Source organism: Myotis lucifugus, unplaced genomic scaffold (assembly GCF_000147115.1).
Source record: "Myotis lucifugus unplaced genomic scaffold, Myoluc2.0 scaffold_5, whole genome shotgun sequence".
NCBI classification, from domain to species: Eukaryota; Metazoa; Chordata; class Mammalia; order Chiroptera; family Vespertilionidae; genus Myotis; species Myotis lucifugus.
The window spans coordinates 14,783,715-14,811,448 of record NW_005871053.1 but is presented as its reverse complement, the minus strand read 5'-3'; the positions used below and the strand labels follow the sequence as shown (position 1 = coordinate 14,811,448).

Genomic DNA, 27,734 nt, shown 5'->3' with positions numbered 1-27,734 from the left:
ATTTTTTTCTGAAGATATGGTAAACAATGCGATTTAACAGCCTTTGAACGTGGGATATATATATATATATATATATATATATATATATATATATATATATATATATAGAGCTTAAGCTTGCTATGTACCTAAAAACAGTATGAAAAGTGTCCCAGCCACCCTGCACTGCTGCTGTAGCTCACGTACCTTGTGTCTTCTGTCATCCTGTGCCCTAAAGAAGATTCAAAGAAAAACCATTCCTGGAATTTTGTGGGGAAAAGAAAGGAACAATAGTCCCTTATTTTTACATATTTTTGTCCTTTTTAATAGAGGAAATTTTATGAAAATGTTTTTTCTTCCTTTTAAGTAAAAGAGCTAGAGAGTAAAATAATCTTTCTCAAAACACAGGTCCAGCTTTGGGATTGTGAGTATACGCCCCACCCTGGTTCCATGATGGAATGAGCAAAGGGCTCCGCTCCTGCTCTTTAGCACCACCACGGAGGGCCTTCATGAGGCCAGTCCTTTCTTCTTCCTGAAATGTTCTCCAAAGTCACTTTTTTTTTCTCTTTGATGTAAGCTCATGGTTACCTCATTTTATGGAGTTAAATTACTATAGATGTCTGTAGGTTCATCCGTCTTTTTCTCGTGTTTTTTTTCATTGAGGTAAAATTCACATAAAATAAAATCAACATTTTAAAAGTGTTTATTTAATTCAATGTAGGATATTTTAAAATTTTTACCTTGATTTTCTTCATTTTACCATGAAGAATCACGATACATGCTTTATTTTTAATATATATATATATATATATATATATATATATATATATGGCATAAAACATGACGCTTGCTATACATACACATAGTGAAATGATTACTACCATCAAGCTAATGAATGTTTCCATTTCTTCACATAGTTACTCTTTGTGTGAGGGAGAGAAAGAGCACCAGAAATCCACTCTCTCACTAAATTTCCTGTCTAAAAGACAGTATTATTAACTAAAGCAGCAATTTTCAACCTTTCTCGATGGCACACATAAACTAATCACTAAAAATCTGCAACATACTGAAAAATATATTTTTTGCTGATCTAACAAAAAATAGGTATAATTTTTATTTATTCACCTTTGACAGCTATTGTTCTGTTGGCTGTTGTCATTTTTTTAAATTTGACCATGTAAGGGGAAAGAGGTCAGTGCCCCTGACTAAACAGCAGGTATTGCGTATTTTAAAAATTCTTGCAGCACACCAGTTGAAAGTCACTGAACTAGAGTCATCATGCTGTACATTATGTCTCTAGACCTATTCACCCTACAATACTGCAGCTTTGTAAGGGATCCCTCTTGGGGTACATGGTACCTACAGAGCCCTTGCTGGCCAGCTGCTCGCATCCATTGTTAACTGAGCACCTCATAAATTTCCCCGTACAGGCCCTCCCTCTCCACAAAAGCTGTTGAGTTTTCTCCTCTGCACTAAGAAGCCTTCTGTTCATCCGACAGCCCTCGAGGAAAGCCAGAGACCTCACCTTTCCTTCCCTTGCCTCTCTTCATTTCCTCCTTCTTCCAGTCACCTCGTTCCTGTATTTATTCTGTCCGCTCCAGTAGTCTCACCTACCATTCACTGGGATTCGCTTAGGTGCCAGAAGTTATACTTGTTAATCTCCACAACCCCATAGTCTCATTTTACAAAGAGGAAGCAGGCATGGAGAGGCCAGGAAGCCTGGAGAAGGTGGGAAACTAAATAGTGGCTGAGCCAGGATGGAAATCCATTCTGACTTGAAGCCAACACTATGTCCCACTGCCTTTCAGCCAGGTTTGCTGTTTTTAACGGTGTCATGGAGAATAACTGAAACAGTGTGACAGTCCAAAAGATCCCATTTCAAATCCTGCCTCCACCTTATTGGTTGTATCCTAGGTAAGTCACTAACCTTCCTAGTTAATTTCCTCACCAGTACATTGGAGACAGTGATTCATTCTTTCATTCACTAAATATTTCCTAAGCATTTTCTTTTTTAAAAATATATTTTTATTGATTTCAAAGAGGAAGGGAGAGGGAGAGAGAGAGAAACATCAATGATGAAAGAGAATCATTGATTGGCTGCCTCCTGCATGCCCCACACTTGGGATTGAGCCCGTAACCCAGGCATGTGCCCAGATTGGGAATGGAACCGTGACCTCCTGGTTCATAGGCCAATGCTCCACCCGGGAGCCACTCCAGCCAAGCCTAAGCATTTTGTATGTGCCAGTCACAGTTCTAGACGTTTAGGTTATGGCAGTGAATAAGACCTTTATGACCCACTCTCCCAAGGAACCAACGTTTTAGTGGGGAGACAGATGATAAATATACATATCATCTAGTTGTAAGTGCTCTAAAGAAAAAAAAGAACAAGAAAGATGAGAAAAGAAAAAAGGGGGGGTAAGAAAAGGCTTTTCTAAGAAGGTACAATTTAAGCAGAGTTGCAGAGTAAGGGAAGGAGGCACATGGGTTTCTGGGATAAGAATATTCCAGGCAAAAGGAAAGTGCAAAGCTGGATTTAGTAGTAATGAACCCAAAAGCTTGTAATGATTAAGTGAATCTTCATCGCATATATATTGGTGTATTTCAGGTACATAAATGTCTTTGTTCCCCCTTTAAAGTTTCCATGTATTTATAACACTCGTTATTCCTTGTGTAAAGCATATTTGAGAGCTGAGCACATCTGAAAACTTGCTATGACGTGGTTCCTTTTGCCACCTTCCACATAAGTCCGCCCAGAGAGCCTCTGCCACCTTTCACTGCCACTGCTCTCTCCTCCTTGTACCCAGTGGTCACGTGCCTTCACCTCAAAGTGGACCAGTCTCTCCCACAGGTGAAAGCTCTTGATCCACACTTTTCGACAAAATGATAAAGTTACTTATAATCATTCCCAAATCAGGTTTCCGTTCCCTCAGTTACATCCCATTTCCCCAAAAACACGATGAAAACTTCTTTCCTTTTTCCGTGGCACTTCCTTCACCATTGTGTGGCCTGTGTTGCCAGACTCCCTCTCAGGTGATGTCTTCTCTGGCTTTATGCTTATATGCAACTTAGAGGTTACGTTGTCGTGGCTTCCTTTGAACTCCTTCACCTTCTGCTGGTTCTGTCAGAACTATGAATGAGTCTTCTTCCTGCCCAGTATCTGACTACAGTGATCCCTGGCGGGAGCCATTTACCTGGGCTTGATATTTCCCCTCAGTATTCTCCTCCTACTCCTGGCCTGAGAAGGCATCTACCTCTGACGCAAGTTACCCATCTCCTCTCTTCAGCAGGTACAATACTTTTCCTGCCATTTTTCTTGATTTCTCTATTGTCCATTCTGAGCCAGTTTGTTTGTCTTTCCATCAACTGAAATCCTTTGCCATTTTCCCTGCAAGCTTTTTTGCACGAGATGCTCTGCCTATTATAGCCACCGGTAGCTTTTCTGAGTTCTTTCCTCCTTCCTTCTGGGCCCTTGAAGTGGGCGTAACTTATCTTTACTGAGAAATGATTTGTGGCCGTCTACTCAAAATAGCCTTTTCTACCTCTTTTGAAAGAACACACTCATGGTCTCTCCTCATTGAAGCCCCTCTTATCCCTTCACACTGCACTGAGTGCTTAAACCACATACCGACCCATGTTTTTGGTGCCCTCCTCTGTTACTTATAAATACTCTCTACCTAAAAGAAAACTCTGCCAAGTCAGTAACACTTTCTTCCTCTTGACACATGACCTTGCACCTTACTTTTCACAAATGATGCCCCACCTAATATTGGTATATGTGATGGAACAAATGCCTTTATACAATCCTCTCCACACAGAGTAGTCAGGGCATGGCTTTTGTTCTTTCATAGATGAAAAACTATGATCAGAGAGGTCTCGCAATACCCCTACCTCCAGCCCACAGCCAATGAACAGAGAGTTGCTACTTGAACCCTTTCTTCTAAAGACTCCTTGTCTCTCCAAGGCCCTACAACACATGGCCCAGCCTATTTTACTGGAGCTGTTAATGCCTTGCATTGCTTGAAGAGACAAATTCTCTTGGAGCCTTTGTTGAATTCCTAAAGAGAATGAATGGGTAGTTTTAGCCTATGTGTGTACAGTGGAATTGCCTCAAAAATGGTTTCTAGCAACTCTACTCTGATGTCATTTTATATATAAGCTTGACATTTGATTTCTGGGTGATTTCTCCTATTCTTATTCAGTAGGTTCACATCCCAAGTCAACCCTGAGGGATGCACTCCAGGATCTTCCCTACCACAACCACAAACAGACTGTTATTTCAGATCTACTCTATTCTTGTTATGCCATTTTATGTCCTTACAACACTCCCCCTCCCCAATTCTGCTTCTCTTGTCCTCTTTGCTTACCTGTGTGGTACTGCTTCTCAATTTCTTTCTGTACATACTGTCTGCAAAGTTTCTCTTGGGTGACCAGTGGCTCTCAAAGTGTGGTCCCTGAGATAGAAGCATCAGCATCATGGGGGAACTACTGAATCAGAAACACTGAGTGAAGGCCCAGAAAGCTGTGTTTTGGCAAGCCCTTGGGCGGGGGGTTGCGGGGAGCATATTTGAGCCAGTGGGAGCTGGTACAGGCACCTTAGCATCTCTTCCTGTGTCCATACTAGTGATGCTACCTTTGTAGCTCAAAATTGGGCATGTCAGGAATATTTACACAACAGAAATTGGCAAACACTACAAATCAGAGCTTTTTATCCTAGCAAACATTTGTTAAACATTTTTCAGCTCACTGCTGCTTCTAGGTCAGTGATGGAGAACCTTTTGAGCTCGGCGTGTCAGCATTTTGAAAAACCCTAACTTAACTCTGGTGCCGTGTCACATATAGAAATTTTTTGATATTTGCAACCATAGTAAAACAAAGACTTATATTTTTTATATTTATTTTATATATTTAAATGCCATTTAAAAAAGAAAAATCAACCAAAAAAATGAGTTCGCTTGGGACCTCTGACACACATGTCATAGGTTCGCCATCACTGCTCTAGGTGATTCTGGCACACACTAAAGTTTGAGAACATTTTCATAGATCATATTTTATACCCTGCTCAGGAGGATTAGTCTATGCTCTGCTTCTTCAGACTCTTATCACGTTGTTCTCCTGACATTTCTTTCACCTTCAAGTTTCAGGTTCCAGGGACAGATGAAGGACTGCCATGTGTGCTCACTATTTGCCTCCTCTTGTCCCAGTAAATAATATGCAACTGCAAATTCTACAGCCCTTAAACTCTCCCAGATCCATTGTACTTGTAGTAGTCATACTTTTTCATTTCCTGGTCCATGCACTTTATTCAAACAGGTAAAGCTACCATGATTTTTCTCCAAAATGCTATCAAGTCCAGAGTGCACTTAGGATCCCCCTATCTGTGAAGTGGGTCAAAAATCGCAGGTATGTGACTCGTCTAAGGTCATCTGGTTACTTGTCAAGTCAGGAGAGAGACTAAAGTAGAGGCAAAGTGTAGTCTTCCTCCTCCGGGATCACTTGTGAAATAGTCTACAAGTGAGACATGAAGATACCTGTAGGCACCTGTGATTCAGAAATCAAGTTAGTAAACGTTAAATTCCAGAATCACCAAATGACTATGTTTGTGAAAATCTAGCTGCCTAACATAAATCCTATGTGATCACACTCTTTTTCTCCCTTTAAAAGTTTTCATCTTTATTTATCTTCATTTTGCACTCTACCTTTCATCGATTCCCTTTTTAATTCCCAGGTGCCCTGTGTGCTGCATTCAGCAAGCTATTTCTTCTCTCGGATCTAGACGACTCCAAGCTGATTTCCTGTGGTTCAGTGCTCAACCACTTAAAAGAAAGCTTGCAGCTTTCTCCTTTGTAGTCAGGTGGATTTGATTGTTTAAAACAAGCTTTCTTTCAAAGACTCTCACAGACTATACAAAAGCTTAATCATTGTATCTATGTGTAGACTAAAATAAGACCTAGGGTGCACCATACAAGGGTGCCTGTTCTTTGATTTTTGAAGGACTAAAAGCTCCTTTTGTCTCCTTTTCGGTCTGACAAATTAAACTCTGGTGTTCTTGGTGAGCAATGAATTAATTCTAAAATTATGCACATGCATTTTGAAATAGTCTTTTCATTTTCTACTGAGACAGCATTTAGAATTGTGAGTTTTATTTCTTCTATACCTAGATCTGACTTCCTTTTCTCCAAGTGTTTATTCGCCCTGCTTTATTGCCTTTCCTGCTTTGCCCATTTGTAATGCCTTCTTCTTCAACATTTTGAAATCCACCATAGTTTCTCCTGTTTGTTAGCCCCCGACCTCCCTTGGGCATTAACTGCGGTGCGTGCGTGGTGGAGACATTTCGGGTGCTCATGAGGGCCCGCCACAAGCTTGTCCCTTCAGCTGGATACCAGCAACGTTCCCAGCTGGGTCTCCCCCAGAACTGCTCTCACAGTGCATCTCTTTCTCACCCAGATGGCAGGGGAAAGACAAAGTCGACATTTTACATTTACTGTGAGCATGGATATAAGTCACTCGCTGTGAATTTCAACACCATTTTAGGAAACACTGACCTTGTACAGCTATCCCCTCTTGGTAACTTTATCAGAAATTATTTTATTTCTCATATCATAAAATTGCTAATATTCAACATGTCCAAAGTCAGCTCTTTGATTCTTCAGAACTGGTGGAACCAAGGCCTGTTGCCCTCATTCATTCAACATTTATCAAAAGACCGCCCAGGCATACCCAGGGACATGTGGCTACCCTAGGGAGGCTAATTATTTGCTCAACGTTTTCTTATTAAGGCCAGGGTTTTCAATTATTGTATACCTTTTTCATTATGTTCAAAATGAGAGATTTATTACCTGCACTAAATATCATGTAACATTCTAACTTAATCGTAATTGCCTTGCTATTGCAATTTTCTGAACCAGATAACTTCTGAGGAGGCCTATAAGAGGGTTTTAAATGTAAATGATACAATAAATCACATGTTCCCGGTAAATAGCAGCGATGCCGCGCATCCCACATTTTCAGAATTTCAGCTCTCATTCATTTCAAGCAACTGACTAGGGGCTGGGGCAGCGTCTGTGCAGGCAAGTGGCTCTTCCTGCCGCCGCACGGAGCAGCTTGTGTGCACACCAGGCATCTCCTCAGCAGATGAGTGGTGTCAGTGAAGGCTTTTTTATATTCTTGCTCATGGGAGCTGTTTACTTTGGTGGGAACAAGTCCAATTTACAAGCTGCCAGTCTCCTGTGGAAGTCAGCCTTCCTGGCACACATCTTTTATTTATTCCAGGGATATTAAGTAACCCGTTATGGAGTTACTTAGAGGAGCCCTTGGCAATTGCTCAGCTATCCTGCCCATGATGTATTAGAAATTTTAAGGAAAAGCAGGATGCACGCCATGCCCCAGAAGACCTTCATCTAGCAGATGAGACAGACATGGAAACAGGTGAATTACACACCTGAGTAATTAGACAATCAGACTACATCCTTGTGTTTAAATAGTTTTATAACAATAATGAATTTTACCATATCAGATTTCAGCAAACTACAGCCATGCCAGGCCAAACCCATGCTGTTGCCAGTTTTCATAAGCTTGATTGGAGCACAGCCATGCTCATTCATTCACATTTTGCACAGTGTCTGGGGCTGCTTTTGCACTGTGACAGAGTTAAATAGTTGCAAGAGACCAAATGGCCCACAAAGCCAGGATGTTTACTCTCTGGCTCTTGACAGAAAAGGTTGGTTGACCTCTGCAATAAAATATGTATAAACCTGTATTAAAGGGATAAGTTCAAACACTATTGCCATTGAAAATATCCACTCGAGACTTGCTTGTAGTATTTTCACAATATCTGTGCTGTGTGGCCAGGCCTAGAAATGATAATGAAATATGACCATCATCACACCGATGATAATAGAAAACCATTAAGCATTTTATAAGTGCTTAGAATATAGCCTAGGTATTAATTCTGAATTTAGTAAGAAATTCTTCTTATTTTCTTATCAATGTCACAAATTTATCATCCTATTATGAACAAAAAAGTGAAATAAGAGAAACCAAATGTTCTCTCTCTCTTTTCATTCACAGTCTGTTACTGCATTTGGACTCTAGAACCTCACATTTTCATTTAAAAAATTTTAAGTCTAGACATCAACAAATCTCAACGCATTCATATTTTAGATAAATTCTCCATTTTGATTCATAAAACATAACTTCGATTAAATGAATATTTCTTCATGGGATATTTCCAATAAGTATGATCATGACCTGCCCCATGATTCTTTATTTTGCTGCTGTTTTATCAGAACTTTGCACTCTCTAATTTGGTTGAGCAACCTGGACTCAGAGACTTATCAGCTGTCAATTCTGTTTCCTATCTACAAAATGGAAGCCCTTTATCTCCTTTGTAGAGCTGTGCCAAGAGTGAATGAGATAAAACCTGAAAAGCACTTAGCACTGTGGTTACTTGTGAAAAATGTTAGTTTTTTTTCCCTTTTTGATACATTCTGTAGCATTTGAACATCTTTCATGTCCTACTCAATGCAAATGTTCCTGTCATCTTATACTTAGCAAAAGGACCACCTGAGTGAAGCACACACTGATTGTGTGGTTAAGCTTGTTTAATGCCTTTAAAGCATTCATCCCAATCATTACCTGATAATACCATTTCAGGATATTTAGACCTAGGGATGCTCTACTCCAAATGGCTGATAATACAATAATATTGTTATGGGAAGGCAGCCAGGACTTCTTTCATTCTTCTATCACCTGGAACTATGTTGAAATGTGAAACATTAACCTCCTGGAGTCTGCAGATTTGGGGTCTCTGTCTTTAAGAAAGAATGAAATGGCTTGTCATGAGGCCTCAAATTCTGGCATCAATAATATCCTTATCTTGTTATTTTTCTAGGATTTCTTGTGAATGTGCATGGAAGTATTTGGACATTTTTTTAATTGCAAAAAGAAAGCAAACTCTTAAGAAATTGCAGCTTCTTTATCTTGCTCTATTCAACATTCTAATGCCTTCCTTTGTTTTCTACATAATAACTTGAATCCCCCAGCTCACAAGCTTTCCAAGACTCCCCACTGAGTACAGAATAAAGTTCCATTTTCTGATCACAGGATTTAAGCTTAAAATTAAGCTAGCCTATTCCCCTATTTCTTGTTGAATGCTAGGTCTGATTCCTTTGTTCATTTCCTCAGTGCAGAGAATAGTGCCTGGCCCATAGTAGATGCTCACAAAATATCTGTTAAATTTAATTAATAACTGAAGTATGAACAGAACCTCCTCCACAACCACTCACTATTCATGGCTCTCTGAATGTGTCCTGCCCCTTACAACTTGGGGGTACTTTTTAGAACTATTGAAATGCTACCCATACTTCCAAAGCCCTGCTCTGTGAAACCTTTCCTGATCCTTCTGTAACCAAGATTAATTTCTTTATTAAATTTTCATAGCACTCCTTACATGCATTAGAGTATTAAAGCAATTCACTCATTCAACAAATATTTGTTGTTATAAAATATCATCTGTAAAATATGTATTGGACACCTATTCTGCAATATTCTGGGCACGGAGAATACAGTGGTGAACAAGACTGACAAAGGCCCCTTCTTACAAAGCTTATATTCTGATGGTCAAGATGGATAATACAGACAGATCCATAACATCAGGCAATGATATAGATGCAGACAAAAACAAAGGAGGAAAAGAAAATGAAGAATGATGGATGGATGAATCTTCTACACAGGGAAGTTAGAGTAAAAGGCATGTGAGTAGAAAGCTGGATTACTCAAAGAAATATGCCACGCCTTGTGCTAGGGGCTGAGAATATAACAATCCATGAAACACGCTCCTTGCTCACTCACATCATGAAAAGACCTACCTGCGGGTGACAATAATTGCACTCTAGGGTGTGGAAAGTACACTGATACAACCTATGGGGGCGAGCCATTCTAACACTGGTGTGGTTGCCTTGCTCTTTTATGTGCTTCTGTGTGCCTTACTCTATTGTCATCTCACCCAGAAAGGAACCATGTGTTCATCCTGGAATGCTCCAGGGTGCTTAGGGCCCAGTGTATTCCAGACCCAGCGGCTGCTTCTCGGTCTGGAGGGGAGAGATCCCAGCACTTCAGCTGGAGCTGGGGAGGAGCCACCTGGAGCTCCCATCTTGGTTCTCAGCAGAGAGAGCTGATTGCTCTCCCCTGTGAATTACTGTTCACACGGAGAGCCGCCATGAGTGGGAGAGCTGCCAAAGCAGTGCAGCCAGGCGGGACCCCTGGGGCTCCTGTGCCGTCATCCTCTTCCTTCTGTTTGAGAAGTTTACTGTGAAAGTGGAAATGAATTAGTGGAACCTGGAGAATCTTTTATTGTTTTCTCCCTGAATCATAAAAAAATGTACCCAAGACCATACAGGACAGCTTGATTCATCTTGGTTAACAAAAGCTTGTCCCTGTTTTACTCCCAGGAAAAGAGGCATTTTTAAATGGAAAGTTGAAATTCCAAAGTCTTCAGGGACCTTTATTCTCATTCTCAGAGGCATATCTGAGACATGGTCTCTGAGATAATCAGCTGTTTTGATAAGGACACTGGTGTTCAGTGAGGCAGAAAGAAAGAGCAGTGAGAAAGAAACAGGATAATCTGTGCTCCTGGAGGGACATGCACGGCATACACAGGACAGATACCTATTTTCAACCCCTAATTTTATTATATTATTTGCATAGGAGACAATATTGTCTTTTTTTTTTTTTTTGCTAATTCTCCATTGATTTTTAGAGAGTGCATGTGTAATTTGATGCATGAATCCATGGATAAATTAGGAGTGGATAGCTGAGGAATTCTTTGAAGAAGTGAATAATATAGGAAGATGAACTACGTGATTTTAGAGATCTATGAATGAGGATAACAGTTCTAATTCATCAATACTAGTTAGTAGCCATGTCTTGAGAAGCTTTCCTGGCAACGTTGATGTGTTTGTGTTATTCAAATACATCTCTCCCATTTGGTTCTCATCTCTAATAGCACCAATGTGCAAGATTACCATGTGTGACCTGGGCATCACTAGAACCCAATTAGCAAATCAGCCAGATACCATATTGATCACGAATGGGTGTATGCCTGTGAAAACATGATATATACTAGTATATGATACTTGTATATGTAAATCACATGTGTATGGAGGGACATGCACGGCATACACAGGACAGATACCTATTTTCAACCCCTAATTTTATTATATTATTTGCATAGGAGACATTTTTAAGTAACTAGAGTATTAAACCTTGGCTGGATCGCTGGCTTTGAATTTGTTTGGTTTTTACCAGAGAGAGAAAAACATCGATGTGAGAGAGACACATTGATTGGTTGCCTCCCACACTGTTGGGGCCAGGGAGGGAGCCTGCAACCGAATGCCCTTGACTGGAATCAAATCTTCCACCCTTCAGTCCACAGGCCAACACTCTATCCACTGAGCCAAACCAGCTAGGGCGACGACATTGTCTACATTCAGTATCTTACCTAATGGTAAGATTAGTCTGGACTGGTCTGGATTTTGTGTTAGATGACAATCAGCATCTGGGTGTTGTGGTCATGGTCTAGTGCAGCTCATCAAGGTCACAGCCCAGAATTACATGATTCTGTAGAATTGAAAATCTAGTTCAGAGCCACGGGTAGTCATTATACGACAAATACACAACCTCCCTCCATCCCCTGGCTCCACTCTTCCTCTCTCCTTCCACAGTCTCTCCTTTTCTCATGAATTGCTCCCCTGAGAGCTGTAAGTCATCTCCTTCCATTATGCAGAGCCCTTTAGCTTCCTCCAGATTCTACTCCTAAACTCACCTATCCAAACACAGCATGGGAGTAGCAGACCCACGGGTAAAGAAACCTGTTCTTTGTTGTAACCCAGTCTTCTAAATCTATGTCAACACATGGCACTGTGTTTTAATAATATTCCTACTAACATTGAGTGGAACAGTGTCTTTCAACTTATTTGTTCTTTTCAGTTGTGGCTGGTGACAAACCATTTATAAGCAGATTAGTGTTTTATGCAAAGCCACTTAGGAATTGCCTGGGTTACAGGTGCTTAATATATATTTATTCAGTGAGTGAATAAATATGAATGCATGCATGTGTAATTTGATGCATGAATCCATGGATAAATTAGGAGTGGATAGCTGAGGAATTCTTTGAAGAAGTGAATAATATAGGAAGATGAACTACGTGATTTTAGAGATCTATGAATGAGGATAACAGTTCTAATTCATCAATACTAGTTAGTAGCCATGTCTTGAGAAGCTTTCCTGGCAACGTTGATGTGTTTGTGTTATTCAAATACATCTCTCCCATTTGGTTCTCATCTCTAATAGCACCAATGTGCAAGATTACCATGTGTGACCTGGGCATCACTAGAACCCAATTAGCAAATCAGCCAGATACCATATTGATCACGAATGGGTGTATGCCTGTGAAAACATGATATATACTAGTATATGATACTTGTATATGTAAATCACATGTGTATTTAAATTCTAGCACAACTTAATTTCTATGGATATTTCTCTAGCCATTCCAAAGTTTCACCATGCTAATGCTGCTACACTTTTATTGTTTTTTAAGTAACTAGAGTATTAAACCTTGGCTGGATCGCTGGCTTTGAATTTGTTTGGTTTTTACCAGAGCACAGTGAGACTGGATTTATGACTGGTTGACAGAGACTGAGGACAGTCACTGGGAAGTAGGGTTGTTCTTTATGTAAGACGACCAGCAGTTCTATTCACAACACTGCAGCTATCATAGCATATGCAATTCTGACCAAGTCAGTCTTTTATTTTCAGCTAAAATATGTGATAAAGTGGAAAGAAGTGTGGCAGAAAACATTGCTGCATCAAATAGGCAGGCCACAGAGCTGTGATTCTAGGTTAATTAAACAAGCCTACAGCAGGAACTCATACAGTAGTTTGGAATTAAAGGAACAAGACCAAGTCCTGAGTAGGATGAAAGAGCTAACAAGATTAGGACTCTGCTAGGAAAGCTTGAATTCTCACAGGAAAATGGAATCAAATCTAGAACCGAGAATCAGGCTGCTTCACACTGTCTGGGTCTTTACATGGAGATTTGGCAGAAACACTACTATCCAGTGGATTTGAATCTACCTGGAAGGAAAAAACCAAACTATGTGTATAGTTGGCATGCTAGTGGAGATGGTGCCATTAATATATTTCCAGGCTCATTTTCATTGGCTTAGAATTAGGTGGGAGTAGTACTCACAGCGGGTTGTGACGGGACCAGCAAGAAATGACAGATTCATAACCACTATGAAGTGGTTTATGCTCTTAAAACTATTTTATGGAATTCTATGAATAAGTACTTGTGCTTATGTTTAATGAAATTTTTGAAAATGTGAAACATATGGCCAAAAGTGCTAGGGTATAAGATGACTCATTTATAGTAATGCCACTTCATGATGTATTAAACATTTTTATTGTCTTGTATTCAGAAAACTATAGAAGTGTTTCTTAAAGTACAAAATAGAGAATTTGCAATCTTTGTGTTTTGCTTTTTGTGATGTTCACTGCATAAAAGTTGGAAAGTTCAAAAGGGTATAAGGAAATGTTTTTCAAATTGTAATGCTATCACCTTCAAGACAACCACTATTAGCATTGTGGTTTTTGTCCTACTATTTTTGTGTGTATTATTACATAGTTGCCACATATAGTTAAACTTTTTTTTCGAATCTGTTCTTTTTTTTTTCACTGAACACTGTATCGGGCATTTCTAATTATTAAAAACATCTAAAAAATCTTATTAATTTTTTATTGGCTATAAAAATATCCCTTCATATAGACAGAGCCCCATTTTACTCACCCATTTTCACAGTGCCCAGCATTTAGGTAATTGTCAATTTGCCATTGTTACACATAACTTAATGAGGAACAGGTTTGCACATCTATAATTTTCTAAATTTCTGATTATATAATCCTAGATTCAGAATTATTTTTATTCAAAAAGGTAAAGATTTTATAGGTTATTGGTATACATTAAGAAGTTGCTTTCTGGAAATGTTATTATTTATATAACAATTAGTAGTATAGAAAATAACTCATCTCTTTGTACTGTTGTCACAATTTAAGATTATAATAATTTATTTATTTGCTAATTAGATGGGAGAAAATTGTATTTTGCTATCGTTTTGATTTTGCTTTCTTTGATTATTAGTGAGGTCAAACACTTTTTTTACCTACTTCAAACATTCTAATATCATTTCTTGTCAGCTTTCTATTTTTTTAAACTTTGATCATCAGTTAATTGTTAGAAAAATATCCCATGTACAGAGAAAAAGTATAGCTGATTCTCATTATTCATGACAGTTATTTTCCATAAGGTCTCAGTGAACACTAAATTAGCAAATACCAAACCATTGTTCCTAGAGAAATACAGGGTTAGATGTCTGGGAGGCTCTGCTCATAACATTTTCATTCACCGATCAATACAGACCTTGTTTAGTGTGTTTCTGTTTAAAGACACCTTATTTAATATATTATTGATTGATTAACATTAAACTCATGGCCAACAGCACTGTAACTCCTGCCTGAACAAAGCTGATCTGATTGCTGCATGAATTTTCTCTGTAAGGCCCATCACAGACTTCTTGTGCTTCACAACACTAAACAGCACTCCAGCCCTACGCTTTGGGGCCATTTTAAACAGCAAAATGACCTACAAAAGAGCAAATAATGTGGCGCTGCACCTACCACACTAAGGATGCTTTTTACAGGGGGAGAGCTCAAACGAGAGGGCAGGCAGCCACCTTGTTCAGCCTGGGCTGGGAGTGGGAGGCCACTCAGATGTCTCCTAACCCTGCCCATGACTGTGAGACACTATGAAAGTGCCAGGAGTGTGGATTTGGGGGTTACCCATAGTTTAAGTGAGGAGGTGAATTCAGAAATACAAAATCCATGAATAGTGAAGATTGACTATATCTTCATACTTTAGTGATCTGGCTACAGGTGAATGGAGATAAATATGGATGAGTAAAGAAATGAAGGAATAGACAGATAAAGATTAATTCATTTTAAAGGGAACCAGTAAAAAGAAAAATGTTCTTTAAAACCTATCATTTTGAAAAATAGGTAGGAGTTGGCATAACTAACTACAGCAAGGAAAGTGCAAAACTGAGAATGACGTAGCCAATATGCTGACACCTGAGGAGAAGCAGCGACAGGAAATGGAAGGGCCACCAGGTGACGCGGGACAAAGGTGAATGACTGTGAGTCTCATTTGCCCACTTGTTACATTGGATGAGACCCACTATTTTCTCCGCTACAGCATCAAAGTGAAGATACTCTCCTTAGACTAAATGGTTCTTACAGTTACATTTTGTCTCTCATCCACAATTATAGCCCTAGGACTTTGCATAATTCCCAATATGTTTTGTCAATTATCTATCAGATATATATGTCAGATACTCAATGCCCAAAATACACCAAAAATAAATGTCAGAACAAAAAAAGTAAAATACAGAGTACTGTACATTTAAAGTGCAGAATAAAGCATTTTAATTGTAAAACCCATGTCATACAGGACTAGACACTGCCAATAAATAGTTAACACCTATCGATCTCTCTATTTCAAACATTCGGCTGCTTTATATAAATGACTTATGTGGACTCAAATTATATGAATGAGTTATTGATTTCTTTATTTTTACTTAACAAACACTTATATAGTACTTACTGTGCTCCAAGCGTTGTTTAATGCTTTACAAATACGAATTTATTTAATCCTTGTAACAATACTACATAATATGTATTATTATTAAAACAATTTTATGCATGAGGCATAAAGAAAGTAAATTGTCCAAAGTCACAGCAAGTAAATGGTAGACTCAGGATTTGAACTAAGTGCTTTGGCCCCAGAGTTCACGTTTATAAATTACATTTCGTCACAACATTCCTAGGAGATTTCAGATAAAGGAACAGGGCTTAAGTAACTGACCTAAGGCAGCGATGAACATACTGGTGTGTCTGACTCCAAAGCCTGTGTCATTACGATTTATAGCTCCAGGTCACTAGCGGTTCAGAGGCTTACAATGGTTTCCTAAGCTGCTTCTAAGAATAAGGCTACTTGCTTTATCGCTTCCTGTTTTAATAGTGCAGCTAGATTATCATTGCCATAATTCTAGATTGTGTTAGGGTCCTGGAAGCACGTGCTCATGGAATATCAGAAAGAAGCAGAAAGAGAATCAGACCATTTCAGATCTCCGAAAGGCAGGCAGTATGTTGTCAAGATGAATGGCTTGAGCTCTGGACTGCCACTGTCTGCATTCAAATCGGGCTGCTCTGTTACCAGCTGTGAGGTTTTGGTAAATGACTTCACCTCTCTAGACCTCAGTTTCATTTGTAAAATTGGTACAGTTCTATCTCTTCAACCCATGATTGTATTGATGTGAGGATTCAATAAATTAATACTTATAAGGCACTAAGAAAGGTCGTTGGCACATAGTAAACATACAAATAAAACTTCACTAATAAAAACGTCACTAATACATACTTTTGCCGAAACCGGTTTGGCTCAGTGGATAGAGCGTCGGCCTGCGGACTGAAACGTCCCAGGTTCGATTCTGGTCAAGGGCATGTACCTGGGTTGCGGGCACATCCCCAGTAGGAGATGTGCGGGAGGCAGCTGATCGATGTTTCTCTCTCATCGATGTTTCTAGCTCTCTATCTCTCTCCCTTCCTCTCTGTAAAAAATCAATAAAATATATTTAAAATAAAACACGTCACTAATACATACTTTAAAATTATCCAAATTTGTCTTTTACTCAGTCTCATCTCTTGTGTACCAGTAGCTTTCCAAATTTTTGTGGCCACACATCTCTATCATTAAAATTAGCAAGCATCCCAATATCCTTATTTTATGTATAAATTATGGAAATGGATTGCTATAGTAATAGATTCCATACAGTTTTAAACTAGACTTCAGAAACGATTCACCAAGTCCTAGTTTATCTTTCCTCAATGCCAGGAGCTTCCCTGGACACCTTGGATCATTGCACCCCCGCTCCGTAAAGAGTTCTTTGCTCAACGGTACCTGTGGCCTCCTCCGGTGACATACTAAAGAAAAAGGGTAACTGCTGAAGCAAAGCAATTATCTCCATTACCATCTGAGAACAACAGTTTCTTCATTCCCTCAATAGTATTCACATATTCAACATTCTGTGTTATCTCTACTGAATCCTTTATCAAAGGCCAGAAGTCTGGGGGCCAAGGCCCAGTTTACCTTAAGTTGATTCTGCTTTTCACTCTTTGCCTTTTTCCGACTCTTTGGTGAGTAAATTGGATCAGATGTGAATATTTCGCTTGTGGAGGTCACTGAAAAATCAAATTTAGAGGCATTGAAGACTGTGTACATGAAAAGGAGGGAAGAGAAGCTGGTTAATGGAGACTGCTGTGAGCTAAAATTCGGAAATCTGGTTTGTTCTAGATGATAGAACAGAAATTTTGAGAAATGATGCTCTTAAAGATGGAAGAAGTTGAATCCTGCTTTTGTAAAATATAGTACACTCATTCTTCTGCTTATGTTTTCCTCTTCTATCCCGAGGAATATAAACTCCTTCAATGTAGGGGCAAGAAGGAAAAGAAACCCTCTCCTTTATACAGTCCAAAACCAGGGTTACTTTAGCTTTGGAAAAAAAATATGTTTGTAACAACCCATATATCAGAAGAGTAGCATAGAAAAGGGCAAACATATATCCTTTTGGGACTGTTTATATGTGTCCAGGAGGTACCTGAGGGGAAAAATATCCATAGATCACAGAGGTGATAGGAGAGCTGTAGCTGATACCACTCCTTGGAACTGCTGAAATCATTCCAAAGGTCTTTGAATTGATTTTCTCTTTTGGCAACACGTCTGCAAAGGGAAATATCCCTGAGCTATGAAGATGAAAGATGCTATACCTCACAGTAATAAAAATACCTCATTAAGCATTCTTTAGGAACTGTTTTAGTTCATAGTCTCCTTGTAAAGAAAGACTATTTCTTTATGTGTTTTTTGAATATTGCTTTCACATACTAAATAATAGTTATGCATATGTGCTTGTAAAATTAGAATTTTATAAGAATTGCAGTGTTTAATAAGAGTAGAAACATATCAATAAATCCCACTCACTTATTAAACTATGAATTGAATATTACACAACATTCTATTTCAGATTCCTGGGGTATATGATTGTATAAAATAAAATAAAAATTCCATTGGGAGACACTCCTGCATGGCTTTTCATACTCCTAGCTGTTTTTCTGAGGGTGCCAAGAATGCACTGACCTTGGCCCTCTCTACCTGAGCCAGTTCTCAGGGTTGTGTTTGTAGCAAGCAACCTTGATGGATGAGGTAATGTCTCCTTCTGGGACAAAAACAAAACAAAACAGGCTTACTTACTTGCTCACTGAAAAACTGTGGTTTCCTATACTCATTATGCCTTGGATCCAATGCAAACCTACTATGTGTGTAATATCTATTTGCACACACACACACACACACACACACACACACACACACATATCGCCCCTGTAGAACTTGGGGGACAAGAAATACCAACGGACACATGATGTTCATGACACTTGATATGCTGGGAATAATAAAGCAGTTTGTTCTGACCCAGGAGTCTCCTGTCTTTTGCCCTCATTCATGAAACATGAACAGGACAACTTTTTAGCTTTAGGGTAAATTCAGTCCCAGACATGACAAATCTCTGCCCTCATTCAATTTTCATTCCAGCCCACATTGTTTCAGCTCTGTCCTGTTTTCATATTTCAGTGAAAATGTAAAATCCCCTTTGCTTATTCCTGTACCTTGTCTCAGGATTTCATCAACTGGGCCTTGTTCTTCTGTCTCATCACCAAAAGGAGAAAGTCATCTGTCGTAGAGCATGCCTGTATGTTATAGTTCATCGGAAATTAATTCTTGAGCAGTATGATTTTATTTTTACGGGACAGTCACTGCTCTAAGGCAAAGATGACAATTTAAATACTAAGAGACAGAATCATTTTGTAGATCCATCACCAATGAATTGCTACAGGCAAGCATTTCAGTCATGTTTTTGCTGTCAGTCAAAACCAATTAGTGATATTTTATAAGCAGGATTTCTCTTTCAAAATCATTTTATAATATTCAGGTAACTGTTTCCCCCAACCACTACTTGGTTTTTAGAGATGGATTTACAGGCTCATTGTTGACAGACTGTTTAGAGGTTTATTATGATGCCATGGTTGGTTGGTTGTGTGAGATCTTCTGGCATGTAAATTATAGCATTTTTCAAATGGTTTCTAATACAAAAGTTATGTGTGCCCACTAGCCATGAGGGTGATATGTCCTCTTTTCAATACATTTTTTTCCATTAAAAAGCACCCTAGGAAAATAAAGTGTCTAGAAATTAGTGAGGAAGGAAGATATGTTGACTATGAGGCTTCAGGGAAAAGCTGTCGTATGCCATTTTATCATTTAAAATTAAGGAAAATATATTTAGCAAATGTTTATTGATTTATCCCATACTTCATATACTCATTCATGGAACTTAGTTTAACTCTTATCAAGTGAGTTCTAGGTGCCCAGCAGCGTGCCATTTGCTGAGGGTTCACCAGGGAGTAAAATTCGGTCCTCCACCCTAGGTCTTAACTGAACACTAGTGGAGGAGAGACACACACTAATGTGATCAATATCAAGGCAAGGACGCTCTGGAAATGTGCAGACCGAGCTCTCACCTTATCCTAAGAGTTCTATGAAAGGCTTTCTGGAGTTGACACTTGAGCTGAGTGACAATTTTATTTTTCTAGTAGATATTGGGTAACAATTCCATACTAGACATTGTGTATAAGTAACTTTTTTATTCGTCGTTTTAAAAAGGATTAAAAACAGACAAGAACTATTATGAAAACTACACATAAGGTCAACCAAAAAATGAGTATGTTTATAGAAAAATCATAGCTAAAAGTGCGTCTTTTGGGTTTTGACTATTCATTCAATATTCAATGAATATTCATTCAATTATTCATTGACAGCCAAAAAAAAAGAAAGTACCTGAGTAACCTAGCTGCCCCTCGCCCACCAGCCTTCCCAGCCTCTGCTTTAATCCCAACTCTGAAGCCCTGGATCCTTTTTTAAAATTTAGAATTTCTGACATACGGAGCCAACATTGATTAATTTCTTCCTTCCGTATTTGTTCAACGATTTGTATTTTTATTTGGGATAAGTATAGTAAAGGTTTTTCAAGCTTAAGGACAAAAACAGAAATCAAGCATCCAGATTTCATCCTTCTGGGCAAAGTTCAAAATTCAAGTGTATAATCTTTGGCCTGCTGTTGCTCTCCAGGATGACTTGATCTTAGGAGAGTTGTGTTGCTCTTATTGTTGAGCATTTTGTTTTGTTGATGTTGTTCAGTGATGTTCTGACCTGGGTTATTATGATGTGTTAGGCTTAATGGGGCTATGTTGTTGCCCCAGATGAAATACTGTGTGGCAAAGTCACTGAGCAGGTGGAAAGTGCTGTGTAATTCTTCTAGCAGGAAAGGCTCCTGGTGGTATTGAGAAAATGTCAAAAGCAGCGAAACAGGTTGAGAGAGCTGAAGAATAGCAAATGTCTCCTTCTGTCATTGTGTGAGCCTTTTAATCAAATGGCCTGCCTCATGCAGCTTTATTTTGCATTGAGATATTCCATGTCCCTCAAATATTTCTCCGGTGGTGGTAATGAATTGCATTGCCCTCTCGGTTGTAAGAGCGCGGGTACTCTGCTGAGGAGCCATATGGTTCCCATTTATTTTAATGTGTCTTTGACATCAGGAGAATTGCTGAGACAGCAGAGGAAAGTGCTTACACCTTGGACTGCAGCCAGAACTGCAACTATTTATGTTTAGTAACGACTACCTTTTTCCCCAATAAGAAGCGGTATGGTCTTGAAATGATATCCATATTGAGATTTTCATAAAATGAGAGTATAGGTTTATATATTTTGGAAATAGCTGTTACTTTAGTAGCAGTGAGATATGGTTCTTTAGCATGAAGTTTTAGGGTTTAATTGCGCATATGAGAGATTAAGGAAACAAGCTGGGAAGTAGGTGGTACTTATTTTCTCATGATTTTTATTTGGTTTAACAGCGTCACCAAGATAGTACTCTGCATATGTAATGCTTTCCATCTGTGATTCTTAAGGCATTTCACAAAGGTAATTATTTTTGATAACATAACTATGAGGTAGATAAACATAATTCTGAAAATATTAGTGCAGGAACTGAGGAATGCAGATGCTCATTAATATAATCTGTATAATGGATTTTAGCAAGTATTAGAATTCAGATTTTTTATTGATTTTATTATTTCACAATTTATCATTTTCTCGGGACAGAACAATATTTTCTCTAATTCATTATTAATACCAGGATATGCTTCCAATAAAGAAACATTTTATTTTTAAAAAAGTGAAAAGATATTTAGGTACCTCAATAATTATGTATGTTCCATACGACTGTAACAATGACTGTAGAAACCTCAAAGATTCCTTGGAAAAGTTTAATGTTTCCTAAAGGAATATGCATTGTGTGAAAAGAGAAAAGAGCTGGTCACATTGATCAAAATTCTATAAAATGATTTTACCAATAATAATGTAGAATGGTTAGCTGACTGTGTGGAACAGGAAAAAAAAATTTCCAACATCCAGTCTCCTTTGGGCGGAACTGATCAGAATGCAGGGCCTAAATTTAGCAAAATATTTTAATGTCACATTGTGTTTCAAATAATTTTGCTCAAGGATCTTAATGTATAGACTTTAAGTGGTGTGTCATGCAAAGACAAAATTGAGCCAGAAGGAAGACTGTTCCAAACATAGAATTGGAACACCAAAATTCATGATGCCTAGTACTATAAATTTGATGGATAAATTGATGCAAAAGGAAAATTAGAATGAAAATCAGTAGATTGCTCAGTTACTGGTACTATTTTAATCTATAGTTTCATCTAAATTTGTTTTAGTTTAACAATTCACCATCCCCAATGTTAATGGCATTTTGTGTTGGTGGCTAGGACATTCTGCAGTCACATCACATTTTCAAGGGAAGGTCAATTTAATGTAAGAGGGACGAGGATCAGTGCTAAGTCAATTATATGTTAAGATTATATATAAAAGAGAACGTGTTTTCTTTTTTAACTTTTGCTGTTTCAATTTTATAACGTTAAAATGTAACATTTATTCCTTGTGTCCTAGCAAGTATGAGAATAAAACAACCCCCTTCACTCCCGCCCCCCCTTTTTTAAAGATTACTCACAAGAATTAGAAAGTGCAGGGAGCATCTTTAATCAGGAGAATGTGTGGATGAAAAATAGCTACTTCTAAAAGATGATTACTCTTTGATATTTAATCATTTTAATTATCTATGACATCAAAGCTGGAAGGTCAAAGTTGACACTTAATTTTTATAGGCAGGTTTCCGAATGTACGTCAAAACCCTGGGTGGTAAACCTTACATTTTTCCAAGCTGAGAATTGCAAATCAACGATTATGCTATTAAATGACCCCTGTAATGTCAAATGCAGCTAGCAGTGTGCAGGGCAGCCGGGGTGTCGCTGTGTGGAGAGACTCACGAGAAAGCTGGTTTCCTCCATGCAGATCTCTCGCTTGCTTGTGTGGATGTAGCCGACAGACTGAATGGGTGACGACGTGACTTGCATGTTTATGATCCAAAACAAAGCTTTAGTCATCCAGCCTCAAGGGTCATCTTTTCATGTTATTTCTGGTCTTGCTAATATTTTTTGTTTAAATGCATGATGCGGTACTTGTACACCTCTTGATAGGATACTTATTATTTTACATAGCCTTATATGAGAAGGTCTTATTTTTGGTTTTGATTTGATACACTAATGACTTCAAAGCGTCTCATCTTAAATGATTTCACTCAGAAGCTGCGATGCACGAAATATATTATTAGCCTTGAGGGCAATTCATTGTGAATATTTCTAACTTAATATTGGAATGGAAAATGCAGCTAAATGGTTAAACTACCTAATTTTGTCTGGGAATTATAAAACTATTCCTCCTCTGCAGAAGGACTGAAATCAGAATGATGACTGGTTCTTATGTACGTTTATCGTATTTTATACGGTTCTGTTTACTTGCTGCTTTGCTAACTAGTACCTAAGTTGGCTGGTTGGTTTGAAATGGAGAAGAGTGCCATTTAGGGACTGAGGCGAGAGATGTGCTGCAATTTTAAAAGCATTTAGGGCTATCATTCTCACTATAGGGAACCAAATACAAATGTGGACCAGGCATCTCGAGTAGCACTATGGGTGGGACCTATTTTTCTTTGGTCTTTTGTTTTTTAATGCTATTTTCATAGTAATAGGGGCAGTAGGAGAAGGAAAAAAACGGTTCCTGATTTGTTTCCTATTATCTGGATTCTGACATTTTCTCACATTTGCTGACTCTGTCTCAGTACCTTTTTGGAAATGCAAAGCACTTTAGTCCCAAAATATTGGATATGCACACTATTGCTTATAATATGCACAGCATTTGGGAGAGTCTCCTTTGTTTGTGATTGTGTGTGTTTTATGCTCTTCATAACTGAGTGTAAAATAATGTAATATTTGCCATAGATCACTTTACATTACACACTTTAGGTAATTTGTATTTTGTGTGTGGTTTGGAAAGAAAATATTCCCAATTAATCTTTACTTTCATTTTTCCTCTCATTCACCCAGGACCCAAGAATATCAATTTTTTGGAGTTTCTCCCACTTGAATGATTTACAACTGCCCTAAAAGCCTTACTTGAGCAAAATAACAAAAGACAAAACTAGAGCAACTATATTCAGAAAACTTGAGGATGTAACTTAAAGGAATAAAGGAGGACAATTAAAATAAGTATGAATTGCTTTCTATAGCAGACTACACTTTATTTTCAAAGAAACTATTCCTATATTTCTTGGTTGCTAGATTGATTTTCACTCCTTACTTATGGTTAAGACTTAAGAACATGTGGGCAACACTTTCATGAAGAGGAACCAACCTTGATAGTCATGTCAACATGGATAAAAATGTGAGAATATGATCACAGGAAATTTGCAGAAGTCACTTGTAAAGATTAGGACTTATTAAAAAATCTTAATCACTTTAACCATTGAAAATTGATTTAATATCTAAGCTATTAGGCTAATTTCTACATAAAATATTTCCTGATGAAACAAGATTTGGGGCTTGTAAGCTAGGCTTCCTGACTTCCTAAGTCTGATTTGACCTTAATTTGTTTTTCAAAAGGTACAAAGCAACATGCACACTTTCAGAGCCCCCGATTCATTTGGTCTGTATGTTTTAAAAACTCGCGTTTCATTGCCCAAGATTTACCAAAATAAACAAGTTAATTTCAGCAATTTCACTTTGCTTCTACTAAATTTCCCCCAGATAAATGAAAAATAAACCCAAAGTATAGACTTTCAAATCACCTGATGTTTTCCTTCTGAGCGTAGTGCACAGGAGAGAGAAGTGAGCTAATGACTTCAGACCCAAACAGCAGAACTAATATTTTCCAGGGTTTACCCCTTGTTTCACATCACACTGGGCCATGAACTCTCAACTTGCATGTGCCAGATTTAGTGGCAAAATACTTAGCTCGGTTTACTGCTTCCTGCCTTTCCAGCTATACCCAGGCTTTGCTGGTAGTTGCTGGCACAAGGAACAAGCCTGCGTTGAGAGGGCGACTGGCTTGCTGTGCCAGCATGAGCTCCAGGATGGCAGCACTATGGTGGTGTCCATGGTCTGAATCTGGTCTTCCGCTTTGCAGGCCCAGATCCATGATTGAAACCCAAATGTGGGGTGTTTGAGTCAGTTCATTCTCTCGCAAAATTGAAGCATGAAGTCATGGACCAAAACGGTCAGCAGAAGCAACGTTTATTGAGAGAAGCCAGTCCCGGAAAAGGTGCAGGAGTGCTGGGAGCAGGCCAGTGTGTTCAGAGCTTTCTTCCCATGTTACAGTCAGGTGTTAAAGTCTCATTAGCCTATGTGTAGAGTCCCACATGGCCATAAACCACATGGGTGCAGGGGAGCCATCAACCCTGCCATCAACCCAAGAAGCTAGCACAGCAGGGAGAGCAGAGAGGAGAGAGGAAGCATGTGCGCTTTTTAATCTAGGGGCAGATGCATATCTTGCTAGTTCTTGATTGGTCCTGTCAAAGAATTCTGCCTTAGCCACATCCTTGGGATTGGTTTATATACCTCACTGCCTTGTGATTGGTTATTTGCAAGCTGCCTGTCTTAGCAACATCCATACATTTTAAAGTTTGTCTGCTGTGTGTGCCCTTCCTTCCCTGCCCAGCTGGGTTTCCCGGTTCTATTTCCCACCCCCCATCATGGTTCCTGTCCCTGTCTATCCAGCTTCCCTCTGTCTCCGCATGATGGTCTCTGTGCGTGCGGAGAAGGCAATTTCAGATGGCGTGGTATGCGCTAATCACATTCACTAATGGCTAAAGTATAAATTTGAAACAAGTCGTTTGCAGTAAGAAGCAAAATTGATGTGTCAACTCATTAGTCTTGAAGGTGTATCCAAATTTATATGAACAGGTTGGTTTATGAGTGTGGAAATTAAGCAAAGTCAGTTGAATTTTATTAGAGATTGATGTGATTCAACTCTGATACCTGATATATTCATCTCCTCTGTGGGATCAGAATATCCAGAATATTGGTCTTATTGGAATACTGTCTCACCCTGGAAACACACTGCCCCAAATGTAGTTTTGACTTCCATTTTTAATCCACTCTGCCCATGAACTAATTATATATTTTGTGATACAGTTTATTTTACTTTATCTAATTAAATTCTTACCCTGGCATTGTGAATGAGTGACTTTCTCATTTTTATTTACCATTCATTTCTAAAGCATTTTTTAGGAAGAATAACCTGCTGATAGCTGATATCATTCTCCCTGAGCTGTTTATTTTTTTAATTTAATAGAAATCAACATTATCTCCATAATATGTGATCATTTTATAGTAACACCAATATTCACATTATGATGTGGTTACCATAGTGGTGTTCCCAAGAGCTGTGTCCTAGGCAGCATGTGCAGTATTGTTGCATTCAGACACTTCTGCTTTGGGAGGTGGGGGGGAAGGGGGGATTGGGCGGGAGTTCATTGTAAATGGGATAAAAGAAAAGGAGCTGAAAGACACCAAAAAATTAGTATTGTGCATGAAAACAGACTAATTCTTTTTAAAACAGTAATGAAAGACCGCTTCTCCTGCCTTTTTCTTGCTCTTGACCTCACAGTAGTAAACTGAACATGAAACTCTGTAGAGACACAAAGCTGAGTTCAGGCATTCTGCAAAGGGCACAACTTACTAGGTAGGTATATCAGGGAGGTTTGGATTCCCTAAGGCAGATGTGTTGAGTGAACTTGTCTGTTTTTCCCAGGCTTGAAAAACAGACTCTTTTTTTATGACTTCATTTTGTGATGTTAGTCAAATTGGGGCCTGGAGGCAGGAGATAGCCCATAAAAGCCCATGCTAGTGCTCCGATGCAATCAGAAGAGACGCGGGTGGCTCCTAAGTTCAGGAAACCCACACTTAAAACATCCCTCATACAGCTGATCTTATAGTATTTCAAAGCCTTCCTTTTAAATATACTTTGTAGGCGTTCCAATCATTCTTTTCTCAGTGCTATTTATAATATGCAAATGCTAAAACAACCATATGCACAGGTTTGACTTGTGAAGGCTTGTGGGACAGAAGCATCACGAATCCTAGCACAACTTGACAATGCTAGTGATGCCAAGAGCCCAGGTGAGGGGCCCCTGCTCTCTGTTAGAAAGTCCTTTCTGGACTGACTTTCTGGAAAGGATTATCTGGTTTTTTAGGAAACGGTGGTACAATATATTCATGCAGAAGATTGAAGAGTTCTTCTTATAATCTAAAAATACAGATTTACGATCTAAATAAATTTTTAAGAAGGAAATTGGTCTAGAGTACCAGAATTGTCTAAGAAGAAACAAGTAATAAAGTTGTCAGAGGTGCTTATAATAATTATCTTAAATTACTACATTAATATTTTTTCTTACCTATAAATGTATGGCCTTAAATGATAATGATTTAAGGGCATCATTATTATGATATCAAGGGTGAAAAAGGTTGAAGATTATCACCCCAAAATCAGAAGCTCTAGCCTGCTGTAAGGGGTGACAGATGAGGTTGTCAGATCACCAGGCAGATTGTTGAATTTTGCTTTCTACGGTGATCTTTTACATTTTTACAAATGCTTCTCTTTTTTGAGGTGATTTAAACATACGGTTATGAAGCAGATCAGAGCTTTTAAATCAAAGCTGAAAATTGTCTCTGCAGCCAGGAGTATATGTTGCAGTGAACATACACATAAATAAATGGGGAAATTATGCACGCGTTTGAAAGCATTTGCTTTCTGGCAATCTCCTTTGGAGAAGTATAACAGTAGGGAAGAGGGGAGGTTGGGGAAGCTAAATTCTTGCCCACATGTCCTATTTCTCATACTCTATATTCTTCTGAATCTGTTCATTCTGTCTGAGCTCATCACTGAAAATGAAAGCTTCACGGTCAGGGATCACCATCTGGTTTATTCACCAATGTATCCAATCATCTAGAACATTTTCTCATACATACTAGGTCCTTGGTTAATACTTATTGAATACATAAATCTATGAAATGAGATTAATCATAGCAGCCTCTTTATATTTGGCTTAAATATGTTATTGAGTGAGGTGGGGAATAAGACA

The 27,734-nt window shown here is 38.6% G+C and overlaps 1 protein-coding gene across 1 annotated transcript in view; it reads left to right on the top strand.

The window, feature by feature from the left end:
* Positions 1-27,734, top strand: part of CSRNP3 (cysteine and serine rich nuclear protein 3) — a 76,432-nt gene that overhangs the window by 34,921 nt on the left and 13,777 nt on the right. The gene's annotated exons all lie outside the window — the stretch shown is intronic.